The sequence below is a fragment of the Panulirus ornatus genome, chromosome 19, assembly GCF_036320965.1.
Source record: "Panulirus ornatus isolate Po-2019 chromosome 19, ASM3632096v1, whole genome shotgun sequence".
Lineage (NCBI taxonomy): Eukaryota > Metazoa > Arthropoda > Malacostraca > Decapoda > Palinuridae > Panulirus > Panulirus ornatus.
This window is the reverse complement of record NC_092242.1, coordinates 24,106,488-24,125,977: the sequence shown is the minus strand read 5'-3', so window position 1 is coordinate 24,125,977 and position 19,490 is coordinate 24,106,488. Positions and strand designations below refer to the sequence as shown.

At 45.6% G+C, this 19,490-nt stretch overlaps 1 protein-coding gene across 1 annotated transcript in view; it reads right to left on the bottom strand.

Annotated features, from left to right (window-relative positions):
- ab (BTB/POZ-zinc finger protein abrupt) overlaps positions 1 to 14,839 on the bottom strand; it is a 622,688-nt gene extending 607,849 nt beyond the window's left edge. Inside the window, exon 1 of the mRNA XM_071673775.1 lies at positions 14,370 to 14,839. The gene's annotated coding sequence lies outside the window, so the exon portion shown is untranslated. The remainder of the gene's footprint in view (positions 1 to 14,369) is intronic.
- Between the last annotated feature and the right edge of the window lie 4,651 nt (positions 14,840 to 19,490).

The window sequence follows — 19,490 nt, the reverse complement described above, 5'->3', positions numbered from 1 at the left end:
TCGTCCGAGGACTTAGATATGTTACATTGCAGCCCATTATCATGTGTCATTGATATATATATATATATATATATATATATATATATATATATATATATATATATATATATATATATATATATGTGTGTGTATGAAAGAGAACTGGTCCCAAGACTGATCCCTGCGGCACACCTCTTTTTATGTCCAACCATTCTGAGGCACGACCATCAATCGCTACTCTTTCTTTAGAGCCAGTCAGCCAATTTCCTGAGTAGCGAAATACAACCCCATGTATACCGTGTGACTTAACTTTTGTTAGTCACCTTTGATGTGGAACTTATCGAATGCTTTTTGAAACTGTAAATGGATGACATCACCTGCTTCACTTTCATCATACACTTTCATTATATCACAAAAGAAATCGCGCAGATTCGTCAGACATGAACGATTCCGTCAAAAACTATGTTGAGAATCTTTTATCAGACGCTGATCCTCCAGATGGTTTATGATCAAATCGCGAATGATGGTTGGTATTAGTTTATCAACTACAGACGTTAAGGTAATTGGACGATAATTGCCGGGTAGTGATTTATTGCCATTTCTTTTAGTATCGTTGTTACATTAGCGAGTTTTCCTCCCCTGGAACATCTCCCCTAGCGAGCGACTTAATGAAGACAGTGGTTAAGATCCTAACTATCTCATTCCTCGTCTTTATCAGCGTCCTCTGGTGGAAGTTATCTGATCCTGCTATTGTATTTACTTTCATTACATTCATCGCTGACAGTATATCTTCATCTGTTGTTTCAATTTGTTGCAAAACGTTTTCCCCTCTTAGTAATGGAGCTGGATTCGGGGCGTGAGTTGTATCCTCAATTGTAAATACAGATGAAAAATGATGTTTTAAAATCTTTGCTATGGCTACGTTGTTTTGAGTCAAGTTGCCATTTTCTGTAATTTATGGCCCAGTTGGTTGGGTAATGGCTCTCTTACTTCTGTCATAACTCTATAACTCTTTAGGGTATATTTTGCTAGATCTATTCAGCAATATACGCTTCAATGTAACGTTTGCTCTGACATATAATTATGTCTCTCAGTTTCTCATCGCGGATTTACATCATTTCCTCTGTCTTGTTGGTTATTTGTCTCTTTGAGTTTCTTGTATGCTACTTTCGTTGACATTGAGCTCTTCTTTATGTCATTGCTCCTCCACTTCATATGTTCCCTCCACTACTTTGAAAGTATTACTGAATCTTTTCCAGTCTCCGTCCATTATCGTTTTCATTAACGGTATCATCCCAGGTTTTTCTGTCGAGAGCACTGCGAAGACCACTGGAATTGGCACGTCTAAGATTTGGTATTTTTTCGCGACTTTCGTGTTGACCAATGTTATAGGCTGTACTGAGAATTACCGGTGATCACTTGAACCAAACTTTTCTCCCACTTCAGCATTATGAAAGACATCCTCACTTGTAGCCGGAACTATATGTAATATGTTCTCATCGCGAGGAGGTTTCTTAACTGTGTTAGGGAACTCTCCCGGAAATTAAGGTAGGGCTGACGCCCGTGTTGTTGGTAAGATACCATTATGATCTGAACTTGTTCGTTACAGATTTCTCCCAATTGATCATAAAGTCTTCCGTCTACCTCTGATGTCTGTGCTAGGGACCATAAAGTAACCCTATTATTATTTTCTCTCGAAGTGTATGTTTAACTCCAACAAAAATGGAGTTGATGTTATCAACAACCGGCAGTAGTTTTTAAGGTTGTATGTAACGACGAGTGAGACACCTCGCATCTTCTTGATTTACCTTATCACTGTTAAGCAGCTTTAGTGGTCCCAGGAATGGCATATTCGCCGAGGGAATCTGTATCCTTAATATCTGACCAAGATTCCAAAATTACCAGTCGAATCGTTATTTTCTTCCAAAGTATTTGTTTCTAACTCCAAGCATTTGTTACTGACGCTTCATGCGTTGGCGTGAAATGTTCCCATATATGACCGAGACTTATCGTCGTTGTGTGTGTGTGCAGTGGCGGGGGAATGACTCTAAGTGGTTGTGTTGCATAAAGTGAAGTTCTCTTACAACTCGTGAACACCTTGTGAAATCATTTTCCTTGATCTGGTTGTCGGTATGTGCGTGTGCTCCCCATGGTCTTCTCCCACCCACAGCCTCCCAGCCCGGCACCCGCTTCTTTCCCATTTAGTCACTCCTGCCCTCAGTCACCCCACTCGCTCTCTTCCCTCCCACCTTGGTCGCATCCCTCCATCCCTGACTTTCCTCCTACTCCTCCAGCTCCCCTCCTCCTGGTTACATCCCTGCCACTCCCACACTAACCGTGTATCTCTCAAGATCCACCTTCTTCCCAGCCTTCCTCCACCCGGGGCACGTTCCCTCCCTAACCCTGAGAGCTCTTCCTCTCTGTGGCCTCTGCCCTCCCTGAAACCTTTGCCCTTTTTGGATATCGCTCGTCATCTGCGCCTCTCTCCCTTTTGCCTCCCACTCACCTCTCCGTCGATCGATTTCTTCCTTACTCGACACGTTATCACAGGAAACCCTCACTCTCCCTGTGCTTCCCCTTAGCTCCGGCCCTTTCCCTCAGTGGGTGTCCCGCCGCTCTTGGCCTGCTCATTCACTCTCCCTGACCCTCCTCTCTCCCTCCCTGGGTCCAACTTTTCCCTCTTATCCAGATTATACTCTATTCCTGAGGTCACGTCCTCCCTGGTGCACCTTCCTTATTTTTCCCCTCTCCTTCCGCCTTCTTTCTTTCCACTGTACCTTTTCACCCTCATCTCACTCATCCCTGGCCCTGACCGTCTCAAGGACCACTACCTCTGCTCCTGGTCCTTGCTACCTCACCAGAACCTGGCCAACCTACATCCCAGAGGGTGAACGACCAAGACTAACTCCACAGGAGCACTGACTCAGTGTTGGATAGCTAGATATGAAGGAGCAAAGTGAGGAAGGGAAGCCAAAAGAGAGTAGTTTAGAGATGAGACCCGATATCGTTCCCTGTCAAAAGCTTTTGATATTCAAGGGCAACTACACCTGACTTCCCAAAATCTTTCTGGGATGATGACCAGACATTAGTTAGAAAAAAAATATCACCAGTGGATTTAGCCTTACGGAAGCCATACTGGTGATCAGAGAGAGGGCTGAGTTTCGAGGTGTCTAAGGGCATGGGAGTTGAGGAGGAATTCAAAGACTTTGCAAATGGTAGATGTCAAAGGAATAGGACGATAGTTAGAGGGGTCAGAACGGTCACTCTTCTTAGGAATGTATCAATGGATGCTTCCAAGGAGAAGGAAAAGTTTTGGTTTTTGAACAGAGACGGAACAGACGAGCAAGCACAGGTGCAGGTTCAGAGGCACACTCAGTACACGGAGATGGATGCCATCAGGACCATAAGCCTTGCTTGTGTCCAGAGAGAGAAGCTCTTTTCGGTCAGTTAAGAGGAGCATCAGGGAGTGAAGGAATGTTAGTCATCTACGGTGGAGTTAGAGGAGAAACAGGAACCTGTTTTCTCGAAAGGATCCTGGGATCACGCCAGACCCCTTTTCCTGGAGCTCTTGCAACTTCAATGCTGCTTTGCTTCCAGTAGCAAGAAAATAATGGACACCTGTGAAGTGAGAAGTTCTCTGACGAGATTGTACTCCCAGTGATACAGCCTTGCCAAAGGTGACTTTCCACCTGTCTGAGTTCCACTGCCATAGTCTTGTTGATTATATTTATAGCCTGTGCGGTATAATACATTAAGAGTTTCGTTTACAAATTCATCTTAATTTTATTTTCTCACACTAATGTGTATCGGACCATTTTGCCTGGGAGTTCCACCATATCTTAGGTCAACCTTTGCAAGGAGACTAACATTACGGTATGGAGAATTTTTTTTTACCTCAAGTAATACCAAACGAGACAGGACGTTACGGATTGCATTGGTAAATCAGTTTACGTTTGGTTTACCAGAAGGTTAACGTTAGAGAGTCTCGCTGCTGACAGCTGACTTGGTTCCCTTAAGGGCAAGTGGCCCTGGGCAGCCGACGGTGATGTGTGGCGTTCATTGACACACGCGCTGGCAGTGACGGACGCCATCGGTGACTGACGGTAGGAGGAGGGGAGGAAGTCGCTGCCGCTGCCGCCGGTATTGTAAGACGAATCGTCGCTACCTGTGGTCCTCCTAGGGCAGCGCTGGCGTACACCAGCGACGGCCGGGTACCTTCACTGGCGTACGTTCTGTTCACCTGAGTAGCGTCGTGCAGCTCACGTGTTCCGTAACGTAAGATCTTCATACGTCATGTCAGGAGAAGCTACCGTAAACATTTCATTTTAAGATGACGTTTGTGAAACCGAAGCCAAATGTATTTTCTTTAGGAAACTGTGTTGTAAAATCATACGAATGGTAATTCTTATAAGATTCCCTTATGAAGCATGACTTAGTATATTTCCAGGCGAATCCATTACAAAAGCAAAGCCATTTGTGTTATGATAGCTTGAGTATATATATATATATATATATATATATATATATATATATATATATATATATATATATATATATATATATTTGCACTGGGTAGTACAAAAATCTTTTAATATAATTTCTCATGAAACACCTTTTCATAAAGATGTAGACCGAGTCACCAGTGTTGTCTGAAAGTTCTGGATTATGAAGAGAAGATGTATTTCTTATCGGAATCTCTCACCACACAACGTTGTGTTGACCTTGATAGGAAGAATGTATAGACCTTTCTTGTTGTAATTTTATAAGCCTGTTTGAAGTATATCTATGAACGTCTTTGGAGTCATTTTATAGACCTTTTTTATATATATCTCTGTAAATATTTTTAGAGTAATTTTATAGGATTTTTTGAACTATTTGCATAGACTTGTTTGAAGTATTGTTATAGACCTTTTGAACATATGCCTTTTAGGGGGTAACTTTGCCCATCATTTTGTAGTAGTTACATAGACCTTTTTACGTAGTGACCTTTCCATACACTTAAGGTCATTTACTCTCACTTGGAACAAGGAAAAGATAAATGAACGATGTATTATATACTTGTGTATCTCTGCTTCATCAAAGAGATAGAGTGTAGCAAAGTGTAGCATAGTTCACGTTGCACATCGTATGTCTGTATATAATGAATCGTTACATAGAGTTTATTTTGTTGTCTGTGTTTACGTTCGTGGCATGTGGCCAAAGCAGGACTACAAAGAAAATGAGAGATGGCTTAGATTTTTCTAAAAAATTGTTAATGTGGTATAGATCCTTGGTGACTGTCGTGTTATGAATCTTACGCGGCACAGATCCTTAGCGTCTATGTATTACACTTCCTAGCTCCTCTGTATTATACTACCTGGCGTCTGTGTATTATACTACCTACCGTCTGTGTATTATACTACCTATCGTCTGTGTATTATACTACCTACCGTCTGTGTATTATACTTCTGGCGTCTGTGTATTATACTACCTACCGTCTGTGTATTATACTACCTATCGTCTGTGTATTATACTACCTACCGTCTGTGTGTTATACTACCTGGCGTCTGTGTATTATACTACCTACCGTCTGTGTATCATACTTAACGGTCTTGGTATTATAATTCCTAGCTTCTATGTATTTTCCTAATTATCGTCTATGTATCATACTTCCTAGCGTCTGTATATTATACTACTTAGCGTCTGTGGATTATACTAACTATCGAGTATGTATTATACTACATAATGCATACGTGTTACGCTGCCTAGCGTCTGTGTATTATGTCTCCTAGCGTATGTGTACGGTACTACCTAGCGTCTGTGTGTTATATCTCCTAGCGTATGTGTACGGTACTACCTAGCGTTTGTGTATTATATCTCCTAGCGTATGTGTACGGTACTACCTAGCGTTTGTGTATTATATCTCCTAGCGTATGTGTACGGTACTACCTAGCGTTTGTGTATTATATCTCCTAGCGTATGTGTACGGTACTACCTAGCGTTTGTGTATTATATCTCCTAGCGTATGTGTACGGTACTACCTAGCGTTTGTGTATTATATCTCCTAGCGTATGTGTACGGTACTACCTAGCGTTTGTGTATTATGATAGCAAGCGTCTGTGCATTATACTACCTTGGGTCTGTGCATTACACAACGTAACTGCTGAATATACAATGTATTGGACAACCAGATGGAGAAGTTGCAACACCGGTAGAGAACCAGGTGAGGTGGTATCGGCAAGGGTCATTGGAACATCGGATTGATACGCGTCTGTTGCTGCCCGATAACTTCTTCGCCATAGAACAACCAATAGTGAGTTATGATCACTGGGAAATATGAGACTCGACTTATAGTTTATTCGAGAATGAACAAGGGTTTTTTGTTCTCTTGCCTTCACGTTAAATGGTAATTTGTTGTGTCGTATTGTGTGTGTGTGTGTGTGTGTGTGTGTGTGTGTGTGTGTGCGCGCGCGCGCACAAAAGGTTATTCCTTTGAGTTATACGACACGAACGCTGAGCACGACCGTACGGGTCTTCGGTTTAATGAGGTAATGTTTGCCATAACTCGTAAGGGTTAGGTCGGAGATCATGGCCTCGTGCGTCCAGGGTCGTACCATCGTGCTCCAGAGTCGTACCCCAAGTTCGTACCGTCGTACCCCAGGGTCGTACCGTCGTGCTCCAGGGTCGTTGCCGTCGTGCTCCAGGGTCGTTGCCGTCGTGCTCCAGGGTCGCACCGTCATACCTTAGGGTCGTACCGATGTACCCTAAGGTCGTACCGATGTACCTCAGGGTCGTACCGTTATACTCCAGGGTCGTACCGATGTACCCCAGGGTCGTACCGTTGTACCCCAGGGTCGTACCGTCGTGCCCCAGGGTCGTACCGTTGTGCCCTGGTTGTTGACATCTCGTACGTGCGAATCCTCCAGGTGTTGCTGTTCGTGTGGTAGGATCAAGGTGTCCGTCTGTCTGTCCGTCTGTGCACCACACGTCGTCGTCGACGGAGGTTCGTGACGCGCGCCTCACCACCTGTTCTCACCTGCTCGTCTGACGAGACCGACCCACACAGCAGGAAGTGTGGCAAGTATATAATGATACGTCTTCCAGGGAACTGAGTGCGCCGCCGGAGGCACATGATAACCTGACCTGTAGTTCTGTACGATGGAAGGTCCCATCAGAGAGAGAGAGAGAGAGAGAGAGAGAGAGAGAGAGAGAGAGAGAGAGAGAGAGAGAGAGAGAGCTGAGCATCATGAGGAAATATGAAACATTAGCCCGTGTCTTTATTTATCAATAGTAACGCCAATGTGTATGTTTTCCTTCAGTTTATATAGTATATAAATCTTGCTTTGAGATGAACGATTGGTTGGGTAGTGGTGTGTGGCGTGGTTTGGTCAAGTGGTGTGGTAGCGTCGTGCGGGGCGTGTGGTAGCGCTGTGTTTGATGTCTGGCACTATGACAGTATGTACTGGATGGCAGTGTGTAGTAGTGTGCCAATGTGTAGTAGTGTGGCAGTGTGTAGTGTGGCAGTGTGTAGTGTGGCAGTGTGTGGTGTGTGGTAGTGTGGCAGTGTGTGGTGTGTGGTAGTGTGCCGGCCAATGTGGTGTGTGGTAGTATGGCAGTGTGTGGTGTGTGGTAGTGTGGTGGCGAGTGTGGTGTGTGGTAGTGTGGCGGTGTGTGGTGTGTGGTTGTGTGGCAGTGTGTGGTGTGTGGTAGTGTGGTGGCGAGTGTGGTGTGTGGTAGTGTGGCAGTGTGTGGTGTGTGGTAGCGTGGCGGCGAATGTGGTGTGTGGTAGTGTGGCGGTGTGTGGTGTGTGGTTGTGTGGCAGTGTGTGGTGTGTGGTTGTGTGGCGGCGAATGTGGTGTGTGGTACTGCGGCAGTGTGTACTGTGTGGTAGTGTGGCGGTGGATGTGGTGTGTGGTAGTGTGGCGGCGAATGTGGTGTGTGGTAGTGTGGCGGTGTGTGGTGTGTGGTAGTGTGGCGGCGGATGTGGTGTGTGGTAGTGTGGCGGTGTGTAGTGTGTGGTAGTGTGGCAGTGTGTAGTGTGTGGTAGTGTGGCGGCGGATGTGGTGTGTGGTAGCGTGGCGGTGTGTAGTGTGTGGTAGCGTGGCGGTGTGTTGTGTGTGGTAGTGTGGCGGTGAATGTGGTGTGTGGTAGTGTGGCGGTGGATGTGGTGTGTGGTAGTGTGGCGGTGGATGTTGTGTGTGGTAGCGTGGCGGTGTGTAGTGTGTGGTAGCGTGGCGGTGTGTAGTGTGTGGTTGTGTGGCGGCGTGTGGTGTGTGGTAGTGTGGCGGCGGATGTAGTGTGTGGTAGCGTGGCGGTGTGTAGTGTGTGGTTGTGTGGCGGTGTGTTGTGTGTGGTAGCGTGGCGGTGTGTAGTGTGTGGTTGTGTGGCGGTGTGTTGTGTGTGGTAGCGTGTCGGTGTGTAGTGTGTGGTTGTGTGGCGGTGTGTTGTGTGTGGTAGCGTGGCGGTGTGTAGTGTGTGGTTGTGTGGCGGCGTGTGGTGTGTGGTAGTGTGGCGGCGGATGTGGTGTGTGGTAGCGTGGCGGTGTGTAGTGTGTGGTTGTGTGGCGGTGTGTGGTGTGTGGTAGCGTGGCAGTGTGTGGTGTGTGGTTGTGTGGCGGTGTGTAGTGTGTGGTTGTGTGGCGGTGTGTGGTAATGTGGTGGGCAGCAGTTAGTGAGCATGGCGGGTCAGGTTGAGCCAGGGTGGATGTGTGGCCCCTGACGCTCTCCCAGTCATGCACTTGGTGACCCCCACCTGCACACTCCCCGTCCCTCACCCCATCCCAGGCCCGGGGTGCTGCCAGCTAGCCTGCCCCTCCCCCACTCGTCACTACCCTGGCAACACGCTGGTCTGGCAGCGGTTCACTGCACCTGCCGCGTGTTGTTGCAGGGGAACTCCGGCGCGAGGCGAATATGACTTTCCTTAATATTCAGTAGATCTCATGTATTGTAAATATTCTGTCAAATATCGGATCTTACTAATGGATCTATCCTTTGCGTTGATGTTCACGGGGAAAGATAATGAGGACCCACTTCCCATGTTGCAGGGGTATGAGAAATGTTTATAGATGTTCATTCCCATTCAGTCTTCAGGCATTCTCACCCCCATCAGAGGCTTGCATGACCACATGTTACCGTTGTGTAAGAACTGATGATTCTCTTGGGATGAGGACGCCTGGCGAGGGGACTGGCTCACCACCCTCACGTACACTGCTGGTCCTGCTGTGTGTTAACTCATGCGGCGTTGGTCCTGCCAGTGTGGTGGTGGGAGGCGTTACTGTGGTGTGGGTGTGGGAGGGCGCCACATGTGTGGAAGTGGAGTGTTCGCCTCCCAGATATCCTCTAGTCTTAATTGTTGACTGTTGAAGTCCTCATTTTACATGAGATTATTATCATATATATATATATATATATATATATATATATATATATATATATATATATATATATATATATATATATATATTTTTTTTTTTTTTTTTTTTTATTTATATATTCCTATGAGTCCTTGTAATAATAATTTTACTTTACTTCTCAGGGTGCTTAAATCCTTTAATGTAAATGTTGCCTTCAGCAACAATAGTACTATAAAGAATATCTTAATCAGCAACTCACCAGAAAATTCTCCTGGATGCATCTATAAAGTGCCATGTAGAAACTGTGATAAGTTTTATATTGGGTAGACTGGTAAGGGTTATCTGTTAGACTTAAGCAACATAAATATCGTAAAAGAACAGGACAAGAATCAAATGACTTGTTGAATCACGTTAAAACCTACGATCATTGTATTGACTGGAGTAATGCCATCTCAGTTATTAACTCTAACTCCAGTGCCACGAGAAATTTGATTGAATCTTCCATTATTAAATACACGAAGAATTATAACCTTAATATTAGTGAAGGTCTATACAAATTGGATAGCTTTATTGTTGATAAAATTTGTAAACAATTCCCCTTCTTGTCCACATAATAAGTTTATGATACGCTCGTTATCTGTCTTGGACAATCATATGTTTGTCAAATGGCGCCCTAGTTACGTCTTTTTGTTGTGTATCAGCTTACTTATATTTCTCTCTTGTATCTCCCCTGATGATGTGATTGTTACACGAAAGTGCACTTGGGAACTTATCATGTTTCATTTTCCCCCGTGGACTCATAGGAATATCCTTGATCACACGCAAAATTGTGATCCTTTCCAATATATATTTAGGAAAAAAAAAAAGATATATCCCTAGGGATAGGGGAGAAAGAATACTTCCCCTGTATTCCCTGCGTGTCGTAGAAGGCGACTAAAAGGAGAGGGAGCGGGGGGGGGGGGGGGCTGGAAATCCTCCCCTTCCATTTTCAGTTTTGCAAAAGAAGGAACAGAGAAGGGGGCCAAGTGAGGATATTCCCTCTAAGGCTCAGTCCCCTGTTCTTAACGCTATCTCGCTAATGCGGGAAATGGCAAATATGTATAAAGAAAAAAGAAAAAAAAAAAGAAAAAAGAAATATATATATATATATATATATATATATATATATATATATATATATATATATATATATATATATATATATATATCCTATAGGTCATGTGCTTGATTTAAGAATCCTATGATGTAATATTACATGAAAGTCCTTAGGACAGTTTGTGTTCAATTTTCTCTTGTGGATATATATATATATATATATATATATATATATATATATATATATATATATATATATATATATATATATATATTCCTAAGAGTCCACGGGAAAAATTAAACACGATAAGATTACGCGCAAAATTGTGATCCTTTCCAATATATATATATATATATATATATATATATATATATATATATATATATATATATATATATATATATATATATATATATCTTTCTTTCTTTCTTTCAAACTGTTCGCCATTTCCCGCATTAGCGAGGTAGCGTTAAGAACAGAGGACTGGGCCTTTGAGGGAATACCCTCACCTGGCCCAATTCTCTGTTCCTTCTTTTGGAAAATTAAAAAAAAAAACGAGAGGGGAGGATTTCCAGCCCCCCGCTCCCTCCCCTTTTAGTCGCCTTTTACAACACGCAGGGAATACGTGGGAAGTATTCTTTGTCCCCTATCCCCAGGGAAAATATATATATATATATATATATATATATATATATATATATATATATTGGGTGGATTGTGTGCGTTTGGACTGCCAGAAACCGTCTAACACTGCACGTCATGGGAGGCTGGCATAAAGGTTAGATCTTCAGGGAGGAGTGAGGTGGAGTCTACCTCGACGGATGGAATATTATCTCAGTAAAGTATGAGGAAGTACGCTTGTCATGAGAGGCAGGAGGATCGAGCTCCTGCCTGTGTTTGTGGACGATGTTAAGATCATGAGGGAAGTGAAAAACGAAGAGGATTGCATCAGCCTTAAGACTCCAGAGTTTGTCTGACATATCGATCATGAAATTCCACCCGAGTAACTTTAAGATAATGAATCAAGATGGGAGACAGCGAAAGGAGGCCAGGAAATGAATATTATCTACGAGGAAATAAGCTGCAGGAACCTGTTTGTGAGAGAGAGACTTGCGAGAACATATCGTCCTAGACCTGTTGCCAGAATATTACATTAGGAGACCAACTGTCTGCTGGCTTACACTGGAATAGCTGTCAAGTATATGAACATGGTGATGTCCAGCAAGTTGATGACATCCTACATTAGGCCATAACTAGAATATGACTCAGGTTTGGTCACCACATTTAAAGAAACGCTAATAACTTAACACAGAACTTCCAGGGGAGGACAACAGAGATGGACCCATGATTGCGAAAACCGATTTAAAGGGAAAGGTTAGAGGCCTTAGATTTATCCACCACGGAAGAAAGAAGAGTAAGGGGTGACCCAATCACAATTTTTGAATTCTTGAATCAATTTGATGGTGTCAACAGACATCAGTTCCTCCAAAGGTAGAAGGATGGAACAACCAGAGAACATGACGGGAAGTTAAGCAAGAAACTCGTTAGAAAAAAGATGTAAACAAGTATTTGTATCGTACAAAGGCGATGGATGAATAGAATGAACTGATCGATGAAATCATGAAGCTGGCACAGCAGAGAGAAGTGTAAAAAATTAATAATACAAGAGAAAGTTGAAGAGATGGTGGCTCCCACGAGTGTAGAAATCCCTGCACGTTATAGTACAAGTCGGTAATGACCAATATATAATTACAGGCAAGGCCATCGTGGTTGTTTGTGATAGCAGAGAAGATCAGGAATATAGAGCTTATATCGTGGACAGACGAGGAAAGCCACTACGTAGATGCCTTCAGGAAAAGTGAGAGTAAACATTTCACTGTTTATTTTTTCCAAAGCGTCGCTAATGACGTCAGTCGTGGATATAGCGAAACATATTCGTTCATTATACTTTTACACGTATATATGGTGTTGGCTTCAACTACTCTTGCTTGCAAATCATTCCATTTCGTAACAATCCCGCTGAAGAAAAGGTAATTTGTGCCTCATTCGAGATAAAACGCTTTCTGTCCATAACTCCAGGTACAACTGAGACTGATCTAGAATTCAGAACTGAAGCAGCTTCGACCAAGATTGTCGAAGCTGATGATCATATTGAGTACCTGTATTAGATCACCTCTGGACCTTCTCTTTTCTGTGGTGTGTTAAGCGGACGGCTGCCGGGGTGTTTGTGTCCCAGTACGTGAGACGTCACGGTAGCTGGCCGCTGTACTCTCTCTCTCACTGTTCTGTGTATGTTGAGACTTTACTCAAGGTCGGTGACCAAACCTGAGCATGATGTTCAAGGTGGAGGTGCACCAGTGAGTCGTGAGGATCAGTTGGTTACACAGGAATGCAATTATCTGGTCTGTGAATGTGTTTCCTACTGGCAATGTGTGAAAATGTAAGAATTAAATTTCATATGATTTAAGTAACTCATTAGATTATTCATTATTATTATAGTAATAATAATAATAATAATAATAATGATAATAATAATGATAATAATAATAATAATAATAATAATAATAATAATAATAATAATTATTATTATTATTATTACTATTATTATTATTATTATTATTATTAGTTATTATTATTATTATTATGTTTATTATCATTGAACGTACAAATTGCTTCGCTTTGTTAATTGTTTCTGTGCACTGAAGTTTGGCTTGGTATACATCATCAAATATATATATATATATATATATATATATATATATATATATATATATATATATATATATATATATATATAAGTGTTGCTGGACTACCAGTGATGTCACCTTCGGTAATGTTGTATCACCAGAGAACAAGATCGTTGATGAAGGTCTGACTCTTAATAGATATATCTTTTCCTTCCTACTGATTGTAGTGCAGCTGCAGGAACCCTTGCAGAATTGGTCCATGATTATATATATATATATATATATATATATATATATATATATATATATATAGATAGATAGATAGATAGATAGGATTTTGTTTCATTGCATTTTACATGAGAGCTGGGGATTGGATGTGTAAATAAGGCTATTGTTCGCGTATTTTTGATGGTCCCTCCTGAATGTTGGGAAGATCAGTGCATGTGTGTGTGTGTGTGTGTGTGTGTGTGTGTTGTGGTACTTGTTTACAACTATGTACAGACAGTTATTGCCGGGATGTATATCAGGCCAGGTTGTTATAATCCTGTGGACGGCAGAGACGACACGTCAACAGTGGTCGTTGTCGGAGCGTCCAGTACACTGAGGGAAGGCGGGTTCAGCTGGTGGCACCACCATCAGTTACCCCGGGTTGAGGCGCCGCATAATTACTCAACCTCACATCACTACCCAGCAACACGCGTGCTGCGTGGCCTCGCCTCCTGAGCACAGTGGAAGATGATGTCTTTCTGCTACGCTTGTTGCCCAGACCAGAAGCTGCGTGGCGCTAATCTTGTGCCGCATAATGTTTAATGACAGGGAAGCCCCACCACAACCGTGCCGTGGTTGGAGGTCATCTGCTCTAACTCCGTCATCGTAACGTTAAGTTCCGTCTTTATTAAGGGCAAGTGATTACTCTTATCAGAGCAACGTCCCTAGATGATGACAGAGATGGACGACGATCGATCTCAGTTGATGTAGATTTACGAGCAACATACACACGTCCCGTAGGATCCTTGTCCTCCTACCTACCGTCCCTCCCTCCCTCGCTTGTCGTCGCCCATCACCCCAAGTTGCAGTGTGAGAGACGTGTACTGGGTCACTTCCTCCATGTAGTAGCGCACCTCAGCCTCTGGTAATGATAGGTTCCTCGAGGAGTGTAGTGCAAACTGAAGCTTCCGGCAACAGACGTCTGTTCGGCGAGAGATACGCCGAAAGAAGGACCCAAAAAAAGTTATAATTTCAGGGGGCCGCAGAGAGAGACGAAAAAAGATCTTACCTGTTTGAGAAGACGGTGATGTGGTGAGTCTTCGTGACACCACTGGAGGCTGAGTGACTTGTGCCTTCATACAGTTGTGTGAGGTGAGTAAAGACACAGACCAGAGGAGGTCGAGCGACTGTCCGCACGTCGTTGACTAGGGCAAGACGCGACGCTTGGGCCTACGGGGTTCAACACTTCCTGCGCGCGCGATGGGGGCTTTTTGAAATCCCCGGAATCATATTTTCTATTTAGCCGCCCCGTCTGGTACACTGCACACTCACTGGACAAGTCTGAGCACACCCCGTCCGCACCACCTTCCCCACAACAATCATAAACAACCCAGGGATATCCACGTGCTAGACCCGGAGCGTGGAAGGGGGATGGCTTCAGAACGCATGCGCCACCGCTCGCCCTACCCGTACGGCTGCTGGACGGGGACTAGCAGAACTCCCCTAAAGGAACCTCCTCCCCGCTTACTGTAGTACCATCATGAGCACCGCCCGCCTCTGAGGCCGCTCCCCGTGCCCTGCCTCGGTGCCCCACCTCACCTTGTCACACACTCACACACACACCTCTTCCATTCTCTCTCTCTCTTACACACTCTTACCTCTCCTGTCGTCTAATGCGGAATGGTTTAAGCTTCAAGGTTGGTCGGTATGGAGGCGACGGAGTAATTAGTGTGTATCGTATGACTGGGGATCTGTAGTTCACTGTCCATGACATCTCCTGTAATAGCCTTCGTCATGAGTTACATGTGGGCTGGTGTCATGACCACGCCACTGTCATGTGTAGTGTTGAGGCATCCACGGTCGACGCTGCCCTATGTCAGGTGACAAACACACCTGTTGTTGTTGTTGTTGTTGTTGATGTTACGGTGTTTTTGTTACCGCTGCTGTTTTTTTCCGGCTGTCACTGCTGCTGCGCTGTTACCACTGCTGCTGTTACCACTGCTGCTGTTACCACTGCTGCTGTTGATAACAGTTACTGCTGCTGTTACCACTGCTACTTTGGCTGCTACTTCTGCTAAACACCACTACCACTACTACTACCACTACTATACACCACCACTTTACTACTACTACTACTACCGCTACTACGACATCTACTACTACTACTGCACACCATCACTGTTGTTACTACTGCTACTACCCCTACCGCCAATGTCACTACCACCACTACAACACATCACCACTTTTGCTACCAACACCACTACAGCCATCACTACCACCTCTACTGCTACTACTGCTCCCACTACCAACACTACTACTACTACTACTACTACTACTACTACTACTACTACTACTACTACTACTACTACTACTACTACTACTACTACCAATATAACTACTTCTAATACTACCGCTACTACCAGCACAGCTACTGCTACTGCTACCACTACTACTTCTAGTACTGCCACCACTTTTACCGCTACACTACTACCTATTGTTGTGCCCCTTTAACTCGTGGCATCTCCCGCCCTGGTGCCCGCCTAACCTCGCTTGGCCCAGCCCCACAGGCTTTGAGCCTTTCATCAGAAATATGATTTTACTTTAATCATAAAGTTAGTCACGTTCTCCATGGTGAAGACAAACCTAACCTTAAAGAAACAAAAGCCATTTTTGTTTTGGTTATTAATTGTTTTTTAACATCTGATGTTTTAAGACGAAGGTAGTCATTTTCAACAGTTACTTGTGATGTAAATGTCTTGTTATTGAAGCAACTTGAATTGATGATTGCCACCCTGGCACCATCTGTGTTTGGTGAGGGTAATGTTGACCGCGGCGGCGCTGGTGTTGGTCAAAGCCACAGGTGTGATGGTGTTGATCCTGACACTGGTTGGTGTAGGTCAGCACCACTAATGTTGGTTCTGACACTGGTTGGTGTAGGTCAGCACCACTAATGTTGATCCTGACGCTGGTTGGTATAGGTCAGCACCACTAATGTTGATCCTGACGCTGGTTGGTGTAGGTCAGCACCAATGGTGTTGATCCTGACGCTGGTTGGTGTAGGTCAGCACCACTAATGTTGATCCTGACGCTGGTTGGTGTAGGTCAGCACCAATGGTGTTGATCCTGACGCCAGCTGGTACTGGCCAACACTGCTGCTGGTGTAACACCTGGGGTGCCACCAGGTACTGGTGCCACATCACGGTATCACAACGCTGGCCTGTGATGCCTCTGCCGTACAGTAATCCATACCACATTCATCCAAGAAACAGACGAGTGGTAACTGTATACTGTGAGGGTCGAGCGTCCGTATGTGTGTAAGGTTGTGTCAACATTGTATGGGAGACATGAACTACTTGACATTCCGGAACAAGAGTTATGATCCACCAGCCTGTTCCAGTCAGGCAGCTGTCGGGCACTGGACGGGAGCTTCATGAATGTGTATCAGCAGTTAATCTTACCAGCAAATCTGTATAAATGTGTGTATGTAACGAAGGCGTCCGCCTCCCGCTGCCGCCCGCCCCCGAGTGGAGGAACCTGTTTACAAGTATTCAAATAAACTAGGATACTTCATTTACATTGGTTTTTAGACGTTCCTATCCTTAGCATAGTGGCCCCCCCCCCCTCCCTCACTGGAGGTTAGTGAGGGCGGGTGGTAGTGCTCTGTGAGGTCGGAGGAATGTGCCAACCATGTCCATCTAATGGTACTACAGATTCTTCAAAGGGTTTCCTCCATTCCTAACAGCCCCGCGCAATCCTTCTCCCGGATACACCCTTTGCTGTCACGGGTCACGGTCGTGCCCACAGCACCAGGTGTTCGTCGTAGGTTCAGCGAGGCCTCTACCCACCTTGTGGCTAGCGGTCTTTATGTTGGTGAGGTGATAGCGAGATCTTGTCGTGATATCTTGTCGTTGTTTTGTTATGATTATCACAAATTTCCCCACGAGGGAGGAGATGGTAGGCCAGTCCGGCCATGTCCCTCCACGATATGAGTTCGGGGTGGGGTAGCGTCCCTCATTCACGCGGGTCACTCGTCCGCTTCCTCTGTTTCTGTCCTCTTGTTCGGGCCTCACCCACCCAACTCCCCATTTTCTCTGGGCATCTCCGTTTTCAGCGCAGAGCGTCGTCCCTCGTGTCCCGCCCCAGCCATATCTTCCCGTAATCAACCCCAAATACGTCTTTGTTACCCCGCCCACAGCGACTCTACCCTGTCAGTTACTCGCTCTCTGACCATGCAAAAACCCTGCGCCAGCAGCGTCCCGGGGCGCCATTCAGGCCCTGTGTTGTTGTTAGGTCTCCTGGGTCTACTGTCCCACCTGGACCTTGTTGTCCCTGGCTCTGTACTATCACAACCAACCTGGCCCTCTCCTGTGGTGTCGTAGTGACCAGGCCACACTGACCTCCCTTCTTGTGTCGTCTAGCCACACCATCCTGGCTAATAGTGTGTCGTCTGGCCACACCATCCTGGCTAATAGTGTGTCGCCTGGCCACACCATCCTGGCTAATAGTGTGTCGTCTGGCCACACCCATACTGACTTTCTTTGTTGTGTGGTCTAACCACGCCATACCGACTTCCCTTGTTGTGTCGTATAGCCACACCATCCCGAGCAGTAATGTATCATATGGCTACACCATCCTGTTGATGGTGTGTCATCTGGCCACACCATCCTGTTAATGGTGAATCGTCTGGCCATACCATCCTGTTAATGGTGAATCGTCTGGCCATACCATCCTGTTAATGATGTGTCGTCTGGCCACACCATCCTGTTAATGATGTGTCGCCTGGTCACACCATCCTGTTAATGGTGTGTCGTCTGGCCACACCATCCTGTTAATGATGTGTCGTCTGGCCACACCATCCTGTTAATGGTGTGTCGTCTGGCCACACCATCCTGTTAATGGTGTGTCGCCTAGCCACACCATCCTGACTAGTGATGTTGTCTTACCTCAAGACCACACCTAACTTCCTGGCGTTCATCGTGTGGTCTAGTGAACATATCTTGGTTACTGTAGGATTGGATCACATCATTCAGGCATCACCATGATCAACAGAGGGGGTCTGTACACCACAATGTTGTGTTACTTATGACTGGTTTGCTCAAACCTTCTCAAACACTTGCATGCAAATTGAGTCGTGAGTGGAAATAAAGGTTTGTTTATTTCTGAATTCTTCTGCAGTGGGAAACCATATTTATTGTGGTGTGTGCATGTTGTGGGAGATGAAGATGTGTATAGGTGGCTACTGCAGGAGGCTGGTGGAGTGGATGTTGCAGGAGGCTGGTGGAGTAGGTGGTGCAGGAGGTTGGTGGAGTGGGTGGTGCAGGAGGTTGGTGGAGTGGGTGGTGCAGGAGGTTGGTGGAGTGGATAGTGCAGGAGGCTGGTGGAGTGGATGGTGCAGGAGGCTGGTGGAGTGAATGGTGCAGGAGGCTAGTGGAGTGGGTGGTGCAGAAGGCTGGTGGATTGGATGGTGCAAGAGGCTGGTGGAGTGGATGATGCAGAAGACTGGTGGAGTAGGTGATGCAGGAGGCTGGTGGAGTGGATGATGCAGAAGACTGGTGGAGTAGGTGATGCAGGAGGCTGGTGGAGTGGATGATGCAGGAGGCTGGTGGAGTGGCTGATGCAAGAGGCTGGTGGAGTGGCTGGTGTAGGAGGCTGGTGGAGTGGGTAGTGCAGGAGGCTAGTGGAGTGGATGGTGCAGGAGGGTGGTGGAGTGGATGGTGCAGGAGGCTGGTGGAGTGGTTGATGTAGGAGGCTGGCGGAGGAGATGATGCAGGAGGCTGGTGGAGTGGTTGGTGTAGGAGGCTGGTGGAGTGGATGGTGCAGGAGGCTGGTGGAGTGGGTGGTGCAGGAGGCTGGTGGAGTGGATGGTGCTGGAGACTGGTGGAGTGGATGATGCAGGAGGCTGGTGGAGTGGGTGGTGCAGGAGGCTGGTGGAGTGGATGATGCAGGAGGCTGGTGGAGTGGGTAGTGCAGGAGGCTGGTGGAGTGGGCTGTGCAGGAGGCTGGTGGAGTGGTTGGTGTAGGAGGTTGGTGGAATAGATGATGCAGGAGGCTGATGGAGTGGATGATGCAGGAGGCTGGTGGAGTGGGTGGTGCAGGAGACTGGTGGAGTGGATGGTGCTGGTGGAGTGGATGGTGCAGGAGGTTGGTGGAGTGGATGGTGCAGGAGGCTGGTGGAGTGGATGGTGCAGGA